The sequence below is a fragment of the Elaeis guineensis genome, chromosome 1 (genome assembly GCF_000442705.2).
Source record: "Elaeis guineensis isolate ETL-2024a chromosome 1, EG11, whole genome shotgun sequence".
In the NCBI taxonomy this organism is placed as follows: Eukaryota; Viridiplantae; Streptophyta; class Magnoliopsida; order Arecales; family Arecaceae; genus Elaeis; species Elaeis guineensis.
The window spans coordinates 140810444-140823179 of NC_025993.2; the positions used below are offsets into that span (position 1 = coordinate 140810444).

Consider the following 12736-nt stretch of genomic DNA (forward strand, 5'->3'; position numbering starts at 1 on the left):
AGACGATGATTTTTTTGAAGTTTTTAATTACTTTGCGATAGCTTTTCATTTTCTTCCTCCTTTAAATTTGTGTTTTGAAGGCACAGATAGCCACAAATCTGTAGAAGTAGCTATAAATCTTTTTTGTGCTGATTATTCATATTGATTTCTTGGAGCAAGATGAATTCATAGTGCATGAAGAGATTTGAGCAAATTCTGACTCGTAGGAGGTAGGTCATGATTTTGATTACTGAAACGGGATCCATGGTCAGAGAAGAAGAACATGCTGCCCCTATCGTTGAGCCCATGGTCCTACCATTAGAAGTCGTGATGCAAGATTCTCTAGGAGAAGTTTCGATCGATGGGGCACCGATGGAGATGACACTGAAAATGAGCACCGAGGGACACTCCAAAAAAGATCCAACTAAGGTAGTGCGGATGGAAAAGGTGGTTGACAATCTAGAGAAAGATCTGGCAACAACGATGGAGATTGGGGGATCTCTGGAGATGGTGACTCCTGTTGAGTGCTTTCTTGCATCCACTTCTCATGCGGGACCCTCAGATTCAACCCCTCATACTTCATCCATAGAAGAGAACCTTCAATCTATGGTGGAGTACTTGAGGAACCTCCTACCTCCAGTCGAAAGGTTGCTCCTCAATGAACAAAGGGGGGAGAAGTGATCTATCGATGCTTTAAGATCCCTGCTGCACGTGGGTCAATGTTTGATGAGCCTTGTCAGTTCCAACCTTGATGTTTCGACGATGAAGAAGGATGAGATCAACTTGCTGAAGTACAGGTTAGAGCATCTAGAGAAGGATAACGCTGAGCTAGCCAAGGAGCTTAGCTTTACAGAGGAGGCTTTTTAGGAGGTCTAGGAGTCGATTCTCCATCGAGAGGAAGAACTGCGATAGGCCGAAAGATAGATTGAGGTCTTTGAACAATAAAAATCTAGGGTCGATAGGAGGGTTGAAGATCTCGAAGGATGGATTAGAACCTTCGAGAGATAAAGGTCTGAGGCTGAGAGAGATTATCGCCGAATCTGTGATGACCTGGAGTATTTGAGGAAAACACTTGCGAGAAGAGGTTCTCCTTGTCTTGAAACTCACTCTCGAAGGAGCCCCAGTGGTGATCCATCCAAGAGGACCAGAACTTTCGAAGGGCCGAGCCATGGAGAGAAAGCTCCTCGAGGAGACGGATGCTCTACTTTCAAGAGAGTTTAGATCTCCCTAGAGTTGCTCTCGAGAGTCTAGGAGATCAAATCAGAGGTGGTGCATCTAAAGAAGAGGTTGAAAAAGAGAAAGGTAAATCATAAGCTTTTCTGGAGCAAATTTATAGATCAAAAGATTTTACTCAAATACATTGAAAGAAGGAGAAAGCAGCTAGAGAAAGGGCTAAGATCATAGCCCAAGCTTGCAAGGCAGCGTTCTTCGCAGGCTTCAAAAAGTCCAAATCCATTGCCCAGGTGCACCTTCCTCCTAATTTCATCAAGCATCTTCAAATCTATTGTCTGGATGAAGATTTATAGATGGTGTTGTCAGATAACTGATTGAGATTTATAATGACGTCCTCCTTTTAGATGAGGTGGACAAGATCGGTGCAACCATCTAGATCGAAGGTATCGATAGCATTGAAGAATACCATTCCACAGGAGACCACCCTAGCAATCCCTCTGAAGAGTGATTTATGCCCTCTTCTCTTTTATTTTTTGTAATCCAAGACCCCTAGTCTTGTGATAGAATCTCCATAGGAATAGATGTATTCTTTTTTTTTTTGATGAACATGAACCATGCTTTTAAATATGAGAATCAAAATTCTTAACATATGCTCGGCCCTTGGCTGTAACTATAAAATTTGATTAGAGTAATAGTTTAGGAAAATATTTAGCCTATGTTATGCTTCAAGCAAGGCTCAAGACAAGCTGATGTTAGGGCAAAAATCCAAGCTGGCTCCAGCTGTAGTTAGAATCGCAAGTAGAGATTATAATTCTCATTCTAATTTGGGCTAAATTTTTATACCTATCACACAGATTTTGAAAAAATTAAAATTTGAATTGCATCCATGCGGGAGAAATTGGTGCACGTCTGCACACATTCCTTCAAAAGTGGCATAAAGTGTGATTTGCCTATTATTGGTATTAACTACCATATCGGTGGCAGCAATCATATCTATTTGTAGTCTCCATGTACTGCGCGTACACTAGTCTTCTGTCGATGCACGTCTCCTTTAATTAATGTACCAATGAGAGGTGGCTTTTGAAGGTCTCATTCAAGTCTGAGGTTATTTAAAATCTCCTGATAGAATGAGATGCGGACCTCATCAAGTTCTAATTTTTTTTCTTCCTCTTCTGTGAATTCTTTTATTCTTCATTCTTTTGCAGCTTTCCTGTATGAGAGAGAGATGGCCACCATAGAGCTTGACTTTGCTCCGTTGGGCTTCAGATCAGAGTTGACAGAGTAGGACATAATTGTGCTACATGAGCAATATCAAATATTTACCGCGTTCTAACTTGAAGTCCTGAGACCGGATGATCGAGTCTGCTATCCACCTTCAGGGCATATGGACTTCTATGAGGAGTGCTTTCAGACTGGGCTGAGGCTTCCTCTCCACTTCTTTTTTATGGAACTCCTTTAGTATTTTGAAATATCATCATGTACGATTGTGTCGAATGCATGGCGACATAATTGTGGCTTCATGATGGTATGCATGCTGGTCGGGATTATGTCGAATGTTGCATTCTTTTATTTTCTCTTTATCCTAAAGCGGCATCCAGATTCGCATGGATGGTGGTACGTGACTCCATGGAAGAAGAAGGATGGTTTTTGTCTGATATTTTTGGGTATGCCTTCCACCCTGCACGATTGGAAACCAAAGTTTCTCTTCATCTCACAGACGTCAGGTGAAGACTAAAATTTTATGATCTGGGGCAAACCCCGAGATGCTGTGCTGAAGGAACTTTTGATGAATAAGGGCCTGGAGGAGGAGATGGCAACTCTACGAAGCTTTAAGGTTTCAGAGTTGAAAGAGCTACTATTGGCTCAGGTGCTGCTTAAATCCTCAAGGTATGCGAGTCAGCTGTCTTGGCCTTAAATCCTCAAGGGTCATGCAGATCGAGGTCTGAAGGAGGTGATTCTGAGCCTACCCGCTCCTCTCAGCTCACCGACCTGACTAGCTTCATCTGCTATCGAATCCTCCTCGAATGAGACACCAACAGAGGTTGTCAATGCATTTGAAACTGTGCCAGCCAGGCTGAAACTTGAGGCCTCGGCACTGAGGGATCCCATGCTAGCGAGCAAGCTACTCTCCGGACTGCTCCTCTCTGTCGATACGAACAAGCTGCTGGGTGTTCTTCAGAGGGAGATGAGGAGAGGAGCCATGGATTACCTCATCTGGATATGTTGGGACTTTTCTATTTAGCACTTACTGTATACTTATTCATTGCTTATGAATTTTTCTTCACTTACCAGCTCGTCTATTAATTGAATGGGTACATCGAAAGCTCCCATGAGCTGGCCAAAGAGGCGAAGAAGTCTAGGCTTAAAGTTGAGATGCTCAAAAGAGCAAAAGAAAGGGCTGAGAAGAAGGTTGGAGAAGTCTCCATGAAAGTCGACGCCATCGAGAGGAGAGCTGAAGATGCTGAGGCAGCATTGAGAAAGACTGTTGAAGAGAATTCATGGCTGCTGGATAAAGTAGCAGAGTTCGAGGCTCAGGTGAAGAGGAACGTAGCTGCTAGTGAGGAAAACTCTCACCTGTAAAAAGAAATAAAAGAATTGAAGGTCCGACTGGAGGCAGAGGAGAAGCGAACAACCAAGGCTACTGCTAAGGCTGTGGAGGACTTTCGGATCTCAGAAGAATATGAGGAAGAAAAAGCTGAGTATTCCATCGACGCCTATGATGTCGAGAGGTAGCATATCCAAACCCGAGTCGTTGCTAAATATTCAGGTCTGGGCTTGAATTTCTTGGATGAAATCTGAGATCCTCCCATGACGGATGTCTTAGCAGACAACACCTCAGCTCCAGGTGCTATCCTATAATTTCTATATTTTTTTATATTTTAGGGTTATTGTAAAAAAATTTTGAAAGGAATAAAATAAGTAGAATCTTTTATCTTACTTCTGCTATGTGAACTTACTTATATCAATCTGAGATAATTTAATTAAATGGTAATCTCATTTTACTCTCTTAAATACGGATGATTATGGAGAATGATGGTCGGTGACTCATCTGATAACACCACACTGGGGAGATGGCATGGGGTCTATGAAGATGCACCACATGGATATATTTTATTTTACGAAGCATCGTAGAAATTTATTTTCACTGCGGAGAAGGTGCATCATTAACTACTTGATCATTAAGTCTTGAAAAGCATCGATTGGTGATTGATGTGATTGCTAGCACTTATAAATAGGAGACCAGAGAGCACAGAGATCTCTACCCCTCCTTCTGTGATAAGAAGTCTCCTTCTCCGCTTGCTGCCATATCGTTGCCTTCGGATCTGCCACCCTTAGAGTTAATTAAACATCAGGTGAGAGAGTGGAATGCCATTACAAGGGATGCCCGCTGGAGGTACCTAGCCTATGAAAGGGAGAGAACTAGGCGAGTCAGTGCATCCACTTCTCATAAGACTCCCCCTCCTTTGCCTCCTGTGACCAGGCTCCTCTCTCAGCTTGAGCACATCCCACCTGCAACTCGAGAGCACTGCATTGTAGAGTTTCAAAATTCTGCGACATTTCGGAGGGAGATGCTCGACGTTGCCGCCACCACCTTCATCCAGAGCTTCGATGATCGTAAGGCCCATCTGTTGAGGATAATGTCATATCTAGAGCTTCACGGCATATAGGCTGGCGGTACCAATGAAGAGGTGAAGACCTCGATGGATGAAGATTGAATCAGCTCATTCGGACGGTGAGGAGGTGAAGTCCTCGATGGATGAAGATCGAACCAGCTCACCTGGCTGATCCAATGCTCCATCAATTATAGCGAGATGTCCCTTCTCATCTCCTCCTCTTATTTTCCTCTTCTTCTTCTGCTATCCTCATCTTCTTCCTCTTCCCTTCCTTATTTTTTTCTCTTGTTCGCAAGATGGTGCTTGGAGCAACCATCCTCTAAAGTGTTTGAAATACTAGTTTTTTTTTATAAAGTGCTTGGAGCATCGGCTTTTTCTTTGTAAAGACTTTAATAAATAAAAAGAAAAACTTTATTTTGGAAGTCGTTGCTTCATTTTTAGCTTTAAATTTGTATCTGTGGACTTTGTGAATTTTGCTCGGCTCATAGAGAACAGTACAAATAGGCACTCAAATTAGCGTGAGAAAATGCTTAATACTCAGCTCAGCATGAGTAAGGTTCTAGGTAGCTCAGCTTTAGCATAGATATACTTAGAACAACTTCGATTGAAGTGAACATATTTAGAGTAGTTTAAAATAACTTAAATGTAATCTGGTCGTTCATGAACCCGAGGCATCATAATAATTATCTCAACACTATCCCCTACTCCTAAGTCTGAGACAATACCTCAGGCGGAAAGAGTACTGTTGAAGTAATGCCTTTAGCCATACGTTGTCTGTATTTTTATTCTTCTTCTGAAAAGGCTGTATGTGCCGGTGGTGAGCTTGTACCTATGGCATCTAGGGCTCTTCAGTGGTGTTCCAAGGGTCTGATTTAGTTATCCCTCTAGAGGCTTCTTAAGATCTCCCTCCGCTTCTCGTGTGATTCAAGCTCTGCGGGGGTTGGTAAGTTAGCCCCACCTCGGAGTTATCGAGGTTTTCTCGAGGGTCTGGTAAGTTAGTCCTCACGAGTGGCATTATGTACCTGTAGTGATTTTTTGCCTACGGCATCTAGCACTTCTCATCTTCGTGCGAGATGTAGTGTGTGCTAGCGACAAACTTGTGCCTACGGTATTTTACACTCTTGACGGTATTCTGAGGACCTGATTAGTTATCCCTCCAGAGGTTCTCTAAGGGTCTCCCTCCGCTTCTCGTGCGACTTGAGCTCTATAGGGGTTTGGTAAGTTAGCCCCACCTCAGAGTCGTCGAGGTCTCCTGGAGGGTCTGGTAAGTTAGCCCTCATGAGTAACGTTGTGTACCTGCGGTGATCTTATGCCTACGACATCTAGCACTTCTCATCTTCATGCGAGATGCAATGTGTGCTAGTGGTGAGCTTGTGCCTACGACATCTTGCACTCTCGATGGAATTCTGAGAGTCTGATTAGTTATCCCTCCGAAGATTCTCTAAGGATCTTCCTTTACTTCTCATGTGACTCAGGCTTTATAGGGATTTGGTAAGTTAGCTCCACCTTGGAGTCATCGAGGTCTTCTTAAGGGTCTGGTAAGTTAGCCCTCATGAGTGGTATTGTGTACCTACGGCGATCTTATGCCTATGGCATCTAGCACTTCTCATCTTTGTATGAGATGCCGTGTGTGCCAGCGGCGAGCTTGTGCCTACGGCATCTTACACTCTCAATGGTATTTTGGAGATCTGATTAGTTAATCCTCTGAAGGTTCCTTAAGGGTCTCCCTCTACTTTTCGTATGACTCAAGCTCTGTAGGGGTCTGATAAGTTAGCTCCACCTCAGAGTCGCTGAAGTCTTCTCGACTGTCTGATCAGTTAGCCCTCGCATTAGTTGACCATAGTTATAGTTCGGATCTTAAGTAGAAGGGGGAGGCAACTCTTGGAGAACTCGGGTGCCCATCGTAAATTGGTGGCCCTGCAAATTTTATTTTCATGAAAAGTAGTTACATCATTGATAATATATGCGGAGGTTCGCTAAGTTCCATGGCCTTGACATTGGAGTCTCGTCGAGCTGCTTTAGTCTATAAGTTCCTAGGCATACCACTTCATCCACCTAGTAAGGATCTTTAGTTGGGCAATAGCCCTCCTTCTAGAGCCTACTCGATAGGCTGTGAGACTTTGGCTCGCTGTGGTATTAGATCACCAGCTTGGAACTCTTTAAGTCAATCACCAGATCGCCAGATCACCATATCAAAGTTGATTATCAAGCGTAAAGATCTGTATTTTCTTGTAAAAGATTAATGAGTCGGCATTTGGTTACCTCATCTAGATGTGGCCTATTTTCACCATCCAGCTTGGATTCTCCTTTCTCAGTGGGACATCTAAAAGATCCTTGGTTGATCAAAAATTTCATCATCAGATGATTGCTTGAGATGTTAGCTTTCAAAGTTCTTAGGTTGGGATGATCAAAAATGGTGTTGTAAGCCGAGGAACTCTCCTAATCCAGACGACCCCCCAGTAATCATATGAATTTCTCCTCGGATGGGTCGCTCTTTTTCCACCATTTGCCCTCCGACCTGCCACCGTTCCTGCCGCGCTGTTGTTTGCTGCGGCTGAGGGAGAGGCTGCTAAGGCAGAGAGAGTGGCTGTTAAACTCTCATAGCTCGATGTTGAGGGCCGCTCTTCGGACAAAATGATTCAGCTGCCCCTGTCTAACAAGCCTCTCGATCTCATCGCGAAGCTGATGGCAATATTTAGTATCGTGACCGTGGTCACGATGGTAAAAGCAATATTTATTCGGGTCCCAGCGATGTTTTGATCTTATTCTCATCAGCCGAGGCTCAGATAACTTAGGCCTCACTTGTAACAATACCTCTCTCCGAGGAAGAGTCAGGGGCATGTAGTTATCGTACAGCCGAGGAGATGATGGTTGCCAAACTCTTTTTGAAGGACTTCGGGATCGATGATTTTGACTTCCATTATTCCACCTCAGGGGTGGGAGACTAGGAGCGCTGACGTCTTTTCTCTTCTCACCTTAGATGGTGTTCCTTACTGGATCCTGCCATAGTTGAACTGACAGAAGTATCATCGATAAATGCCTCTTTCATGCAGGCATACTTCTCCACACGAGCAAGTATATCCAAGGGATCTCGAGGATAAGTCTTAATGAATGACTTTTTCAAGTCATTCTTTAGCAGACCGCTCATCATTACAGCTATCACGGTCGACTGGTCTAGATTTTGGACCTTTAGGGTCGTCATGTTGAATCTATTCATGAAAGAGCGGATTGTCTCGTCTTGCTTTTGCTTGATGATATGAAGGTAGTCGGACTGCTTTTGCTATCGCCAACTGCAGATGAAATGATCGACGAAAGACCGGCACAAGTCTTCAAAGGAATGAATAGATGCCGACCTCAAACTTGAATACCACTACCGAGCGGCCCCCTTAAGAGTCAGAGGGAACGCTCGATAGAGGATTGCATCCGATGCTCCCTGAAGAAGCATGGTAGCCTTGAAGGTCTCCACATGATCGATGGGGTCCATGGTCCCGTCATAGACCTCTAGCTGAGATAGTTTGAAGTGCAGGAGGAGTGGTTCCTACACATTCTCGGGATGAAGTGCGGCTAGCTGTTATATCTTTCATAAGGCAGCACCAAGGAGCCATTATTATTGAGAACTCTTTCTATTTTCTGGCCTACCTGCTGGCCGAGCTTCTGAAATCACCTTTCAAAATCAACTTCACAGACAGTACCAGCCTCGAAGCGTAGAGGAGATTGGCGTCTGGGGGTTAAGTCATGGCCCAACTATAGGCTTGGAGATCGCCACCTGACTGGCTGCTGGGCCCTAAGGTGATTTTGATAAGTCAACCTCCTCTCTAGACTTCAAGGAGGCACCTGCGGTTCTGGTTGAGGTGGTGACTGTGGAGCTGCAGTCAAAATAGGATTCTATGCGGGCACCGCTATAGAAGACACAGGCGGTACCATCGAGGGAATCGTATGACGCACTGCTATAGGAGATGCAGGGATAGCCTGAGGAGGCTGTGGCATCACGTGAAAGGACATGAAAAAGGTTTGGATCGCTTGGATTGCGGTCATCAGATGTTAAATTTGCTAGAAGAGCTGATCGAATTGGTTGGCCGTGACTGACGTTGGTTATGCCGGTTGAACCGATGGAGGGACGACCAATTGGACTGACGAAGAAATTTTCGGTGTCAGTGGTTGAACTTGATTGTCAGCTTGGCTGGCTGCCTATTGGAAAGTGACGGCATTGAAAAGTCGGGAAGATGTCCGTCTTGAAATCATGAATGCGAATATAGGCCTTTCCTCTATTTGTTGCTGCTGAAATCGGTTGAGATCAGAAGACAGACACCTGATTCTTGTGCAGGGACGCTGATGCTGGAGCAACCTGCAAAACAAGTCCCAAACTGGAGGTTGTGGCTCCTACGAGGATCCTTCGATGCTCAAGTCAGAAAAGCAGAGAACAAAAGAGCAGCAACAGATTCTTTAGAGGGATTTGATTTGACTTACCTAGATTCTCGGGACTCTAGTTGCTTATATAAGAAGATGTCGGATAGCTAGATTGTTAGTTGTGAGATTGCACGATCTCGAGATTGTCGGATCGTTGGATATGCCAAACTGAACGAGATAATTCAGCCCTTAATCGCTCCCGCGAGATCAGGGGAGATGGTTACGCCAAATCCTATCTATTCAGGATAGATAGCTGTTGCGCACATTGAAGAGATAAGTCGCCTGAGCAGCTCATACACAGGTAGACTTTAGAGACGTCTCAGCTCAGTATGGAGATGGACTCAGCTTATATGATGGTCAACGATCGTGTTGATAATCTGAGAATTTAAAATATCTTATGATGTAGCGCTGATCCGGGATGCTCATGATAACCATTGTAACACATATGTATAAGTTGACCACTCAAAGCTCGCCACGTGACCGACCTAGAATATGCATGAAAAGTCTTTCACATTTCAAACTCTTCCTGCCGGCAACAGCTGGGCCATAATCACCATTTGTTTCCAAACAAACGGAGGTGTAGACAATCCCCACAGCTGAGAAGTACGGATGTAATTCACATGCAACAGGTGCAGTCTATTGCCGTAACGACCAGCACCCATATCAGAATTGCGAATTGCTCGGCAATAGGCTTTGGCCCTCGCATGGCAGTTAGGAAGTTGGGATGATAGAAATGGGATGCCGCGGTGTATCTCTCTCTTCAAAAACGATGTCTCGATTTGAGATTGAAATATAAAAATCTAACTTAAAATATAAAAAATAAAAGAAATTACAAAAATAAATTAAAAAAATTAAAAAATAAAAAGATTTACGGACAACATATGCAATCTATTACTGTAACGTCCAATGCTCGCATTCGAATTATTCGGCAATGGACTCCAGCCCTCGCCTAGCAATTAGAGAGCCAAGATAAGAGAAATGGAATGCTGCATAACATCTCCCTCTTCACGAATATCATCTCGATTCCAGATTAAAATATAAATTTTTTTTTAAAATATGAAATATAAAAAAAATCATAAAAGTAAATAAAAAATAATTTTTAAAAATTAAAATGATTCATAAACAACATATGCAACCTATTATCATAACGACCAGCACTCACATTGGAAATACTTGGCGATGGGCTCCAACCTCACCTACTAATTAGGGAGCCAGGATAAGCAAAATTGGATGCCTCGGCATATCTCTCTCTTAACAAATGACATCTTGAATTTGAATTAAAATATAAAAATTTATCTTAAAATATGAAATATAAAAGAAATCATAAAAATAAATATGAAAAAATTTTCAAAAATTAAAATGATTCACAGACAATATGTGCAATCTATTACCATAACAACCGGCGCTCACATTTGAATTACTTGTTGATGGATTCCAGCCTTCACCTAGCCATTAGAGAGCCAAGATAAGAGAAATGGGATGCCGCAGTATATCTTCCTCTTCATGAATATCATTTCGATTCTAGATTGAAATAGGAAAATTTTTCTTAAAATATGAAATGTCAAAGAAATCACAAAAATAGTTAGAAAAGAATTTTTAAAAACTAAAATGATTCACTAATAACATATGTAATCTATTATCATAAAGATCAGTACTCACATTCGAACTACTCGTTGATGGGCTCCAACCCTTGCATAGTAATTAGAGAGCCAGAATAATCGAAATTGGATGCTGCAGTATCTCTCTCTCTTTCTCTCCATAAATGACATCTCGATTCTAGATTAAAATAGAAAAATTTTTCTTGAAGTATGAAATGTAAAAAAAAACAAAAAAATAAATATTTTTTTTAAAAAAATTAAAATAATTCACAAATGACATATATAATCATTACCATAACGATCAGAACTCACATTTGAACTTCTCGATGACGGACTACAACCCTTGCCTAATAATTAGGGAGCGAGGATAATCGAAATTGGATGCCATAGTGTATCTCTCTCTCTCTCTCTCTCTCTTTACGAATGACATCTCAAATTTGAATTAAAATATAAAAATTTATCTTAAAATGTAAAAGAAATAGCAAAAGTAAATAAAAATTTAGAAATTGTTGAGAGTGGGATTTGAACCCACGCCCTTTCGGACCAGAACCTTAATCTGGCGCCTTAGACCAACTCGGCCATCTCAACGTGATGAGAGGTGGCTTCCAGTTCATAATATAAATCTCTCTTACGTGCCCACTTTTTTGCGAAATGTAACTTGCCCCATCTAGATTCCACGTACGAGTAGCCAGGTTTCGCACAATGCATGGCTTGACCCACGTTATTACAAATGGCAAGCGACCAGTCCTTCACACCCATCTATGAGAAACATCTTTATTTAAAAAACCTATGGGAAATTTCTATCGTGTGAAACAGTTGTAAACCTCATGTATTACTATATATATATATATATATATATATATATATATATATATGCCGGATGCGGGCATTGGAACAAGTTTAGGGCGCATGGCTGCCCATTGACCTTTAACTTCTTGATAGGTTCAATGTGGAGATCCATGCGATGGTGATAAATAGGCGACTTTGTGGAGGGATCTCATGCGCGGCCACCTTAGACATTTTTGTGGCATCATGGTAGTGTAGTGCATGTTAAGAACCGAACTAAGCATGGCAAACGTGTTGGACCGGATTATAAATGGGCCGGGTTTAAAAAGATTGGATGAAGAATAGATCAAATTTGAATCTAACCTATTTATTAACTGATCATGATTTTAAACTTGAACTAGCATTATTTACTAAATAAGTTATTAGACCCAATCTGCTTAATATATTTAGTAAGCATGTCAGGCTAATCAATTTAACTTTATGACCTATTTAACCTATTTATAGTTGCATTGATGTATAAATAGAAATAACATAAACAGCAACTTAATAGTGGTCTGTGCCCTAAAGGCCTTTAGGCTATGGGCCTATGCCATCAATTTAATAATCTTTTTAACCTATTTATTATAGAATTGCAGCACATTTTTCGAGTTCCATTGATAATAACAAATAACATTGACATCTTATTTAAAAACAACTTATAAGTTATAGATGACATCAATAACAACTTACAAAATGACATCAATACAATAATATAAACAGAATCTATTTAAAGTTTACCCATCCAACAAATATAGAATATATGGATTTCAAACAAGAAGATATTAAACATGGTTACAACTATGCACTAAAGCCACAATAGGAGTTACAGGACGTAGAAGCCACAACAATGAAAATATAGTTATAATGAAATAGTTTTATCACTCCTCCAAAATCCATTTTCGTATGTTATGGGGCATAAAAGAGCACCCATTGGAGACAAAACAGCACCAAGACAAAACAAAAGTGGCTTCTTCTTCTGGAGCTAAAATGAAGGTCTTGACTTTTCCACATTCATGCGGCTTCTTCATGAGCTTGAATGATGGTCTGTGAAACAAAGGAGTGGCTCCTAAGTCCTAACCAGGGCCTTTATAACATTAAGCATCAGCAAGTATAAAGAATGAATTATAGTTTCATATAAAA

General features: G+C 41.7%; 1 non-coding gene across 1 annotated transcript; it reads right to left on the reverse strand.

Moving 5' to 3' along the window:
- Positions 1-11278: 11278 nt before the first annotated feature.
- Positions 11279-11359, reverse strand: TRNAL-AAG (transfer RNA leucine (anticodon AAG)). Its single transcript has one exon. It is a non-coding gene; the product is annotated as a tRNA-Leu (tRNA).
- Positions 11360-12736: the final 1377 nt, after the last annotated feature.